Here is a 13,828-nt window from a genome sequence, read left to right as displayed (position 1 = left end):
ATTATGGTTGTTCTCAATTCAAAAATACATTTTATAAGATATATTTGAGTTTGTATATGAAGGTAGTATATTTTTATGAAAGGGCCTATACAATTGTCTAAGTTTAAGTTGTCAGTTTTTATTCTAATAAGCATTATGTATTTTTATTGGTATATTCTAAACAATTACTAAATTATAATCCATTTAAAGTATTAAATTGTGTAACTCAATTTAATTTAAATTTTGGTGTTGTATAGTTTAGATTTTTACAATCTGTTTTTTGTATGAAAATATCATATTAAATTTGATTATATTTAAACTATTAGGAATAGATTTTCCAATCATATTATACCTAATTCAATTATATTCAATTACTTTATACAAGTAACTAAATTACAATTCCACTAAATTTATTAGACTTCTTTTTCTTAGTTTAGTGTCACTTGTTTAAAATTTATCATACCACCAACCATGTATTTTTTATTAGTCTGTATTTAGGCATGGAATTAATATTATCATTTTTCATGTCTAATTAGTTTTCACAATAATTTTTTTTCAAAGTTCTAAATTTTAAGAATATAGATTATTTAATTTTTAAAATAATATCTAATTATCAATTTCTTAATTTTGATTGGTCACTTTTAATTTTACAAGGGGTTTTATTATTTTTTCAATTCAAAAAATAATAATAATAATATCCAAAAGTTTCTAATAGACGGTTAACTTCTATTGCCCACTTGCCATCTACTATGCTAGTGTCATATGATTTGCTCCACAATGATGGTAGTCTCTTGTATTTGCAACATTGAAACAAGACACGAGAATGGCATGTGCATCAAAACCCACATCGCTCCTTTGAAAATAGTCCACTAATTTGTCTTCCAATTCTATGTACTACAATTCGTCCAACTTTTACAACTTTCCTCCATGTAGACGATTTGATACAAGGAGGTGAGCCCCTCAAAAAAGCCATCTTGCTTGTTTTGATACGAAGGCAACGTGTTCAAGATTTCAAAAGTCATTGATAGATTACTTGTGAGGGGAATGTGATCTTTGGCCCTGGGGCTTTGGGGTAGTCTCTGACCTACAATGTATCTTTGCATTCAAATAAAACCATTGATTTTCTAGAGATGTTATTAAAAAGATCTATTAAAATATTTTTAAAATTATTTTTAAATTAATATTATTTTTATATGACTATCAATATCTAATATTTTTAGAAAACAATAGTGCAATATTTATTGTAATTATTTTCAATATTTTGTTTCTTAGAAGACACTCAACAAAGTAACATAACAAACTAACTTGGCTAGAAAAACCATATTAATTAATTTATTTCCAATACTTTGTTTCTTACAAAATGATGTGGGAGTTCTTTGACCACAACCAATAAAATATACAACATAACAAAACCATCATTAAATAATAAAATTGTCTTCCCTTGACTCTATAGCCTCATAGGGAAATATTTAAATTGGCCCAAACACCTTCATATTACACATATCCACCAACTTTAATGGTGTAGCACAAAACATCCTTGATTTAAATACATATTTTTGTAAAGAAAATCATAACGAATGTTTAATTCTAAATATTTTAAGAATTATAACTCTTTCAACATGCCACATCTATAATGACTACATCTAAATGCAATTGTCCAATATTTTTTGTAAATGAACAAGAAGCATCTCACATTCTTCATATTTCTTATGTAGCTAAAGGATAGAAACATTTAGCCAAATAAGAAGCATCCCATATTCTTCATGGTTTTTGTGTTTCCTAAAAGAGAAAATAAGTGTAAGGATATAAGATAACTATTCAAATGATGATGCTCATATATGCAAAACTCATCAACAAAGAAAATATGTAGAGAATGTTGAAAATCGTGGACATCTCTCAAAATGAGTTATACATGTGATGCAGGAGCATCTTGGGTCAATGAGAAAACTTGCATCAACCAAAAACATTTATTGTTTTCTATACTACTCTGTTGTTTGAGAAGTAGTCATTGCTTCTTCCATCCTTTCTCCACACACACTTGGAATCTTAAAGAGAACCTAAATTAATTCATCATCCTAAGAGTGGATAACTTTATTTACTGAGACGCGAGAGATATTTCCATCTTTCTCATATTGTGTTTCCTGGTTGTTACTATGCATAGTGTGTGGATTTCATGTCCTTGTGGTTCATATGTTGTCATGGAATCTTGTACACTTCGGACTTGACTCGTTGGTCTTACTAATTCATTAAATATATTTATCTATAACATAAATTTATCATTATTTCTTTCTAATCTATGAAAATTAAGTTTTAACTGCATAAGCCAACAACAAGGTACTTCCAAGATGGATTAGGCATAAGCGAATGAGAAAAAAATCCATACTAATGCACAAGGCATCAAGAAAGCAATAGAATTAATAGCATTGTGGGCCAAGTCCATTTAATTAAGTTTGGGTCGACATTTTTAAAAAGTTGTCAAATTCTAAAGCTTTTAGCCCCTTCTGCCTAACTAAAGGCAAGATATTTGATGCTTGCACCCCTTGTTCAATTTTACATTGCCAATGGTTAGGGAAATGAGAGTTGCAAGTCTTTGTGTATGCATTTTTTGAGGATTTTTAATTTCTTATAGGGAAGCTACTTTCTTGGATCTAGTAAGGTAGATTCGATTGATCTATTATTTTCACTGGAATCCTCTTTCTCCTTATACTTGGTTGGTTTTCTACTAGTTCTCTTACTTGTAGATTATGTTTTTAATATCTTTTCTATTGAGGTTCACTATACCTAAATCATCTCCAAACAAATTGGTTGGCTCTATCATTGCTTTTATTTTGGTTTCCTCTTCTAGTGCCTCTTTTGGTTGTAAGGGGGCATATGGGATGAGTGCCAAGCTATCCATGTTGCTCCTATCATATGTGTGTTTAGCTATTTTTCTAGTGTTCCTTTAGTGGTTTTACCTTCTTGTTGAGATCTACCTTCTTTTAGGTCATACTCTTTTTTGGAGTCCATCTAGCTACTAGTGGAATCAATAATAAATCTTTGTTATGATTTTTATTTTTGCACCTAGGAAATATCGTTTTAGCTCCACAATTTCCATTGTTCACATCCATCTAATATCCTTCATAATGTTGTTCACTATCACAATTCTTAATCATAAAAGCCTAAATGAATCTTCCTCGCTCATGTCAGTTTCTAGGGTTTCTTGTAATGTCCCCACTATTAGGTGTTTCTTGGGACAAATATTACCTGCAAAATAAATGTTAGAATCAAAGAATAAAAAATTAATTTATATACTATTCTATGCTTTATGTTAACCCCAAACCTTAAAGACATCTCCAAATTGGGATTACTGCTCCCTCTTGAGGATCTCCAAGTCCTAAATGCTATATCCTTAACTATAGTACTATCCTTAATTACTTCACCATCTTCTCAAGAGTGCTTCCTCTAAGGCTTTTCTTAGAAGAGATGATATCTATTCAAGGCCCTTTCCACATATGCTTATGTTGATGCAATTGAACATTATGGCCATACGAGATTACACTAATGTTAGTTATGTCGATCAGATGGATTTTTCTCTCGCATACCAGCATTATCATATCAATCTCTAGTGAAGTCGATCGGATGGAGATTATATTAATCTCTCATATCAACATTACAGAGATTATATCAATCACAAGCATGTCATTCATGTGGTGATTACATCAATCTCATATATTATCATTATAGAGTTTATATTAATCTCAATTGTGTTTCTCAAATGGAAATTATGCTCATCTCTGTTACTAATGTCATAGCATGTAAGATCAATCTTTCCTCCATAATAAATTATATTGATATCTTCATAAAATAACAAATATTTTTTATAAACACAATTATATATATCAAACATAATATTTTAGTTATATTAAAATGAAATAACATATAAATTAAATAATACATACACACCATACACTTACATTTATGAAATTTCACCTCCTTTGTTGGCAAAGGAGCCTTGAATTTTTACCCTTTCATGAATTTTGAAATCATTACTTTACCACATTGATACCTTTTTTGACTTATTATTATTATATTTTATTGTATGCTTAATATATTTACCTTTTGAATCCCTTATCTACATACTACATTTTAATGAAATAAGGATACCTTATGACATAATAACAATCCATTCCACCTTATGCGTCATTCCTCACATGACATGGGTTGCCTGGGACTTTGATTTTTAGTTTCCTTTCAAATCTCCAATCATCTATTATTTGATGGTAAATGTCGATATGATTTTGATTATTTTCTCCTTCCACATATGGTCTCTTCCTACCATTATTTATTGCCTTGGGGTTTAAGCATTGTGCCCCATTAGTTTTGTTTAAATAATAATCACTTTAATTTCTTAGAAATAATAATGACTAGCCTTAAGTCTTGAGCTAATGGGTCATTAGGTAAGTGCAACAAGATGGTGTATGAAAAGGGGGTATAATTGGATAGCTTTTTTTCTGAAATCGGGTAAACCTGAACTTGCATGAGACATTTTAGGGTCATCCACAAAAAATGAAAAGATGTATAAAAACATATAAATTGTAGTATTCTGAATCTACTTTCTAAAATACTAGAGTTTTTACAAAATGGATAGGATTAGGTAGGTCACACCCTACGCACATGAAAAACAATTCTTGATTTTTTTAGAAAACATAACATGGTTGTTTTCTTGTGCAACACAAAAGACATAGTTATGTTTAGTATTTTGTATATCCCTTTGGTAGGATAATAGTTAAGATTCATATCTAGAAGTTCTATATTTTTTTGTAATTTTATGATGAGTATTTTTTTGTTATGAATTATTGGATAGACTACATCCTGAAATTTTGGTACCTATTCATATGTTGAGCATAACTTGCATCAAAATAATTGAAAATGGATTTTTTTATTTAAAATGTGTATATAATCAAGTGTATAATAATAATATGTAATTTATTTTGAATTTGGTTAAGTATATCAAAAGTTATTTTAAAAATGGTAGACATATGTTTGTGAGGAATTTCAAGGCATTGTTAAAAGTAATTAAAGTTTAAAATGTTAATGTTGTCCAAAAAAAGGAAAAAATTATATGGTTAGAAAGCTAAGAAGACATGTAAGATTATGGTGGTGATTTTATAGATACCCAGTTCACTACTAGTGTACCTAATGAAGACAAAGATGAGAATTCATCTTAGAAGATGAAAAAAAGTCTAAAGGGAAAAAATGGAGGGAAAACAGTCTCCCAAGCCTTTGGGTTGTTTCCTTAGGCTACCACCAAGCCATAACATGATCGGGTTATGAAAATAAAAAATGCATTCAAAACATGAACGGTTTTTGTATTACTACTACACAAGGGTAGATTGAGGCAGGGAGTGAGGGAGAGAGATTGGGTTATGTATTATACTACACAAGTGCCTATCATATCCCCTAATCCTTGTGTCCATCCCATCCTCTCTCTCTCTCTCTCTCACACACACACACACACATTCATGTTTTCTCTTTATCCTATCCCCCTCTCTCTTTCTCCTATCCCCTTCTCCCTCTCACTCTTTATATCATATCCCCTAATCTCTCTCTCTCTCTCTCTCTCTCTCTCTCTCTCTCTCTCTCTCTCTCTCTCTCACACACACACACACACACACACACACACACACATCCCCTCTCTTTTTTTCTCCTATCCCCTTCTCTCTCACTCGTTCTCTCCATCTAGGTCTCTCTCTCTCTCTCTCTCTCTCTCTCTCTCTCACACACACACACACACACACACACACACACACACACACACACACACACACACATTCTCTCTTTATCCTATCCCCCCGCTTCTTTCATCATATCCTCTAATCCTCCTCCTCTCTCTCTCTCTCTCTCTCACACACACACACACACACACACACACACACACACACACACACACACACACACTCATATTCCCTTATCTCTCTCTCTCTCTCTCTCTCTCTCTCTCTCTCTCTCTCTCTCTCTCTCACACACACACACACACACACACACACACACACACACACATCCCCTAATCTCTCTCTCTCTCTCTCTCTCTCTCTCTCTCTCTCTCTCTCTCTCTCTCTCTCTCTCTCTCTCTCTCTCTCTCTCTCACACACACACACACACACACACACACACAAACACACACCGCACCCCCCTTTGTGTAGTAGTAATACATAACCCAATCAAGTTATTGAAAAATGTAAACAAAAAAACATGTCAATTGTTATTATGCTGTTTTAGTGTGGTCCACTAGATTCTACTATTATTTCACATGTATTTCTATACTAGGTATGCAACTTGTATAAGGTTTTTTGTGGTTGGAAATGCTAAATTTTATATTTTTCATGTGCCAACATCTTATTTTATGTTAGTATCCTTTGATTGAGCATAAAATAATCATAAAAATTTGTTTAGTTTTGTATTTTGTTATGTGTTTTATTCATGCTATTGTGTGTAGGGTAACTTGCATTTATAATCATGGGAAAAAATAAGAGAGGAATGGTTTAGAAATGAGAGGCAGAAAAGGTAAAAACAAGTGAGCATATGATGAGATTACATGAAGGTACATCATCAAATGCCTCCAATGTGGCAAACACACCTAATTTGACAAACCAAAATGTTCAACATACCCCAATTGAAAAGATTATGATAATTACACTTAGGTCACCTGATACCCCTAATGCAACATCCCAAGTTGAGATGATGAATGCACATAATGTAAGTAATGAAAAATATAGAGCATGTGCATACATAAACTTCTCCTAGAATAATTCATAGAAAACCAAAGTTTTTAATTGACATTAATAAAAATATTTTGAAGCCAATGCCTAATAAAATGTCAGAAAGAAATTGTAGGAGAATTATTCAAAAGATTTGGAATAACTATTTTGAAAATTTAAATCAAAGTGGAAGATGCCAACTTGTTGTTGAAATGGTTAAAAATCTGAAATTTAGAGAGGCAATGAGAATTTTGGGGTTAAGAACATCTGAAAATAGTCGTGAAAGAAGCATTGTTAGAAATCTCTTTGATGCATGCCAATCCATTGGTTCAAAAGCACATACTGAAGATGCTAATACAAGTCGACAAGTCCTCACATCAATCATAATGGGAAAGGAAATGTCAAAAACTCACATGGTAAGAAAAACAAGTAAATCATTAAGGATAAGTAGAACAACGTTAGTCAAAGCCTTAGTGAGGCCAGAGAAAATTGAGAATTCTAATGAGACTTCTTTTTGGTCATTCCAAGTTAGACTCCCACATAAGGATAAAGTTATTGTTGATGCACTAAGAACATTAATAGAAAACTCTTTGCGTGACAACATAAGGGCTTCACCAAACTAAAAAGATGTTGTCAAAAGATGAATTGGAAAAACAAACTGTGAGCCACATGCAAAACAATTTTTGGATATGACTCAAACACAATTTTATGAAATGTTTCTTCAAATATTTGCTCAAATTAAAATCAGCCCAAGATTATTTGAGATGATGAAACCATGTTCTATGTTAAGATAAATCATACATGCACTACATGTTGTTGTAGGGTTCATGTTGAGTTTTCTATGCATTATGATGTTTATCGTTATATATGTTGTACTTTGCATACTAATGAAATATTGTAGGAATGTGGTCTATAATTACCTCCTAAGTCACCGAGAGAATTTATTGCAAGTGTAACTATGTAAATGAGATGATGGGTGCATTTATAATAAGACCATGTGTTTGAAAGGTTTTTGTCGTTGATGTGGTGGTTTGCAAAAGTTGCATAGATGCCTACATCTAGATAGCACACATGAAATTGGTAACACCCTAGTTTCTCTTAGAAAGTTCAAGTCAACTATATATGGTGTTAAAGATGAAAAATAATTAAAGAGGTGTGAATTAGTGAAAAGTGATGTATGTGTAGTTGATTTTATGACTACATAGTTCATACACATAGAGCTACATGGTTAGATGACCAATTCAAGTTGTGTAAGGACACTTTTCCCTTGGATATGATTGTGCCAATTGACTTCGCTAAAAACTATAAGCTAAAACCTCAAAAAAGAGCAACCAATGTATTACAACTCTATAAAAGTGTTAGTTATTGTACACATAGCATTTATTCATGCACATGATAGCACAGAAAATGACATAAATTTATTAAGAGAGTATCACTTCTATATCAATGATGATTAAACTCATTCATTAGAGTCTGTGATGAAAGGATGTTTGATATTTTTCTATGAAAATCTAAGGGAAAGAGATGAAAGATACAATCAACACATTATATGGTCAGATAATTGCACCACACAATTCAAGAATGCAAGGATGTTATATTGGTTGAGTAGGTTGCATGTGACAAGTGGAGTGCAACATTTTTGGAATTTCATTGAGACGAGACATGGAAAGGGAGAGCATGATGGTGTTGGAGCATGTGCGAAAAGAACCCTTAGTAGAGAGGAATTAAAGTACTAAGGTGGCACAATATTGGAAAATATTGAAACAATTGTCCAACGGTGTAATTCTATAGTTGGACTAGGTAATACAAGTAAGTCTACATTAATATGGTTTCTAGATATTTTTAGTTATTACATGAACCTAACATTGAAAATTTGCAAGATTTTTAATGTACACTTACAATATCAAGTGAGATGCATTCATTTCAAAGTTCAAATGCAATGTCACTAGCTATTCATACTAGACATCTTGCATGCTTTTTCTCTTCTTGTATGCATCATTTATGGGATGAATGTGAATCAAAAGAGTGGGTTCACCAATGGTCTTGTAGACATTTGCATCCAATTGATACTTCATACATCAATACAACTCAACCAGATTGAAGCATCAATAGATTTTGAGCATGTATCTGACCTTGTTGAACTAGGTACTAAGTTATCAATTTAATACTTGGTTAAAATAGATTACTTTCAATTTTGGCATTAACTTATCCTTATATATAATGTAGGTCATGTATATGAATTTATTTCATATGAAAATAATGATGAAGGAACATATTACTTTCTATGTCCGCGTATTGAGCCCAAAAAGAAATTGATAGCTACAGTCATTGATGGTGAGGATATTTAATACCCAATAGGATCTGTCATTGTAATAGACACATGGATTAGAAGGTAGTATATTTTTGTCCCCTTCCATGAAAATCTCTTTAAGCCAATTTTGATTTTAAATTGTGTTTACAATTAAATGTAGGTACCCTATCAAGAATTCTACCACGTGGTTATTTGAAGATTTTGAGACACACAAACATATTCTTCATTACTCTAACCTTATTGTTGCAACAAATATTCAATTGATACCATATCGTGGTAGGCCTCTTAAAAAGAAGTTGTGGAAAGTATGTGGATCTGATCACAAGGCAATACTCGGCATAATAAGGTTAGAGCTGATCCAGAAGGTTCCCTTGATTGATCATGTGCTATATAGTTGAATCATTCTACATATGGTTGAATAATTTTGAAAATGTTGTATATATGTTATGCGAAATGTTGCAACTTCACAGTGATGTGCATATGTAAATGCCAAATTTTGTATATAAAAAGGAGAAGACATGTAACATGTGCATATTTATATACCATATTTTGTATAAAAATCCAATAAGAGATGTCACATGTTCATACTTAGATGCCAAATTTTGTATATAAAACTGATCAGAGATGTAAATATTGTACATTATTGTTATATGTTTGTTGTAAATTTTTCTCTTGAACTCTTTTTTGTGGGTTTGATGATATCCTTAAAAAAATGTTCAATTATCTTCAACTTATATGGATTTAGATGGATGTCCTCTTGCATTTTTCTCCCAAATTTCCCAAAACATCAAGAAAATAAATTATAGATTTGGATACCCATTTGACTTCTCTAAAACATATGCAAAGCTTGGATAGGATTGTTTTGGACTGTGTCCTTGCTTTCACAGTATGACACACCTTTTTAGGCTTAAAAGAACCCTCTATTTGGAACAAGGCATGATGATGACATCATCATGAGTTCAATAGGGTCTAGGAAGATTCAAGGTGAGTATCCTACCATAGGTAAGGTTTGTGGTTAAGTTTGAGAAGATAGGAAGGTCATTTGACCAAATTGGTGAAAAGTTGCAAAAAAATGTAAAAGTTGCATTGTGCAACTTTGCAACTTTCAAAAGTTGCTTGAGAAACTTTTGGCAAGAAAGTTTCAAAGCATTGAAGAGGAGTCCTAAAGTGTGAATAACCACCCAACCACCCTATATAAATCATGAGAAGACCTATGAGAAGGGTTGGAAGTCCTACAGATTGTGTGTTTTTGCAATCAACTTCTTGAAGCATTTTGTGAGCAACTTCTTTGTGTTGAATGATAGTAGGTGGTTAGGAGTTAAAGATCCACACTATCACTTGTGCAACATTTGGTTCTCATTTTTTCTTGAATCTATGTGTTTGTTCATACCAATCCAAAAACAAGCCCAAAACTATTTGTTGAAGCAACTAGTTGGTGCAGGAGCACAAGGTAGACAAGGGGTCTAGTTAGTGGAATCATCAATTTTTTTGGGTAATAAACTCTAAGGGAAAAAAACTTGGGTAGGTTGGCCTAGTGTAGTGCCTTTCCCTAGTTCGCCTTTTTTGTTATCATTGTGAGATTCTTTTAGGGTAGTCTTATGCTTATGATTAGTGACATTGTTTTAAGATTATCATATATTGTTTTACATCTAGTTTATTATATGATGAGATTACTTGGTACTCTATATTTCATGTATGCATGATGATTATTCAATGATTTTAGTTATTGATGATCATTATCACATGTATTTTCTTATGGATACTTACTCCATACTTGCATGTGTATGGTGTGCATGTTTGTTTTCTTTATGTATGGTGTTTCTGATGTGGTTAAGGAAGGGAGTCGTAGTCACCTACTAGTTAGGATCTACACGATGCACCACTTCTTGCCATTGCCTATTTAGCTTAGAATATTGTGCCTATACATGTGTGGATTTTATGCAGGTTGCAAGTACCAGGTATCGACTTCCCTAAATTGTTAGGATGAGCATACCCTATCACATTATCTCAATGGTAAGAGAGGGAAAATAAATCTTAAGTCCAAATCCTAAACCCTTAGCCATTTTTCCTAATTGATAATTAGGACAAGTATCCGAGTTGAGTACCCTCGGAATACGTCAAATGATGTTAATTCATGATTATAACCCTTTAGTTTGATTTTGTATGTGTTCATCCATGATGGGTTTTCATACGTTGTTTATGAGTCATTGGTGTATTTTCTATTAATTAAATCTAATTAAAAGATTAATTAATGATTTAATTTAATGGAAAATTAATATGATATTTTAATATTTAATTATATTTAATTAATTGAGAAATTAATTAAATAAAAAAGAATTAAATTTGAAGATAAAAGTTTGAGTATAAATTTAGAACGTGATAATATTTAGTTAATTTAATAATAATATATTTAGAGTTCATTTTTAAATAAATGCTAAATATTATTACTATTTCAGTTAATAAATATTTTATCAATTAAGTTTCAAAAATAATTTAAAAAGTGAAAATATAATTAATTAAAAAGATAAAACATGTGGACTTAATAAAGATATTTTAATTTCATAAAGTGTGCATGGGATTAAAGTAATTAATTGATTAAAAATAGGAGTCAAGTGAAAATTAAATAAAGTTATTCAAAAATTCATTTAACGTGCTTTAAAAAAAAAGATAAAGCAAAGATTAATAAAAAGTTAATATGGAGTTAAGGGTTGTGAGCAAGGAGTTCTCCCGGGTGAACGCACAATTAGTGCCCTGATTTAAGGAGAGGACCCTTTATCACAATTAGAGGGTTCATTTTTTAGGGACAAGAATTTGGACACGAATTTGGGGACAAATTTTGGAGACAAATTGTGGAGCGAATTATAGAAGGAGAATTCTTGGAAAAACTCTTGGAGAAAGGTTCTTGAAGAGGAGCAAATTCTTTCATAGTTTTCGGGGATTGTGTGTTGCATCAGGTTCGGGTAGGGTCTTGTGTTTTGTTCACTGATTAAATTATGTTACCTAGATACTCTTGTCTTCTTCATGTCTATTGAATAGCTATTTGGATATTTCTTGTGATCAATGCTTTCAATTCTATGAATTTCCAGTATGTACGTTAATTTCTCTTTATACGTAGACATTGAAAATTCTTAGAAAACCTAGTCCATTAATTTTGCAAATTAGATATTTAACCGGGAGCGTTTAAGATTGAAAAAGAAAACAAATCTTAAGTTTTAGAATTTAACCAAGTAATCTAGATTTCCATTATAAATTTGTATTGGAAATATTTATTAAAAAGAGAGAGAGAGAGAGAGAGAAGAAATTTGTTTATATAAAATTTATATTGAAAATAGACGATATTCTTTTAAAGAAGATTTTAAATTAGAAATTTGAGTGGTTAGATGCATTTTTCCTATCAAACTAATATTGTAAAAGTTATTAAAAAAATAAATAAAAATTGTTTAATAAATTTATTTATTTATAAATTTTATTAAAATCAATTATTAAAAAAAATTATTTAATATTATAATAGAGTTTATCAATTATGACATATAACAAAGTGTTATTTATGAAATAATAATAATATAAAATATTAAAAAAGACTTACCCGACTTACCTTTTAGCGACGCTTTTAAAAGTGTTGCACAGTAGCCACGTCTGCTGCTGTAGTAGCAGGTATTGCCTTTATTATAGTATGCTACTGCTACTACAACAGCTACACTGCCATGGCAACAGCCCTTGGGGCAAGCCGTGCCAACCTTAAATGCTTATACATGCATTTTAAAATAGTTTGTTTATAATTTTTATAATATTTAATTAATATTTTATTAATAATTTTATTAATTGATATTAATATGAATTAATGAAATTTGTTATATAATAAATTATTAATAAATTTTATTAATAATAATAATAATATTAAGTAATTAATAATATATTAATATAGATAATTTTATAATTTTTGTTGTTTTGAAATTAAAATTAGTTTAATTAGGTGTAATAATAAAGATTATCCATTTATTGTATTATTATATGGGTTTAGATAAAGACGTAACTATTTTTATTTAAAAAAATCATTAGGTATTATTTTGATAATTAAATAAATAATTATCCTTTTTAGTTATATTGATTTATTTGGTTTAAAATCAAAAGTAGGGTAGTTGAACGTTTTATTCGAATATAAAATGGGTTAACTATAGGGGTTAATTGTGAAAACTTATTATTTGAGGCATACATGAAATTGGAACTTCAAACCTTACATTAACTCAACAATGTATTATCATTCATACCTAACTATGTGATGATTTTGTTTTCTATGTGACTATTCTATTGTCTATGTTTTGGGGTTTGTTCTAGTGTTGACCAGTTTAGGTTGTTACCAGAGGCTCGGGGGTTATGCGATTATGATGTTATGATGATTTGTTCTTGATCTTTCTAAACCCAATCATAGTGATGTGTTGATATGCTCTATAATGTGATGCTTTTACTGGTTGTTATTGCTTTCTGGTTTCCTTGTGTGAAGCTGAGGTGTATGTTTATGAGATACCTAACTTAACCATTTTTGAGTCATTGATCTGTTATACTTAGGTTACTTTCCAGTTGCTTTGAGAGGACTGAAGTGTTTTTTTTATCTTGATGATGTCATGTTGTAACATGTTTTGACTTGACCATTTTGGAGTCTTCAATCAGTATTGTGATTTATTATTGGGATACTTTCTAGTTGCTCATTCAAGAACCATTGGATATTATGATTTATCATTGATACCTTCATATGCTAATAGAGATCTATTGTGATCATATGATTATTATTTGATGCTTATTA

Source organism: Cupressus sempervirens, chromosome 6 (assembly GCF_028749045.1).
Source record: "Cupressus sempervirens isolate cs-2001-9-10 chromosome 6, ASM2874904v1, whole genome shotgun sequence".
Taxonomy (NCBI): domain Eukaryota; kingdom Viridiplantae; phylum Streptophyta; class Pinopsida; order Cupressales; family Cupressaceae; genus Cupressus; species Cupressus sempervirens.
Note: the sequence above shows the minus strand (reverse complement) of the source record.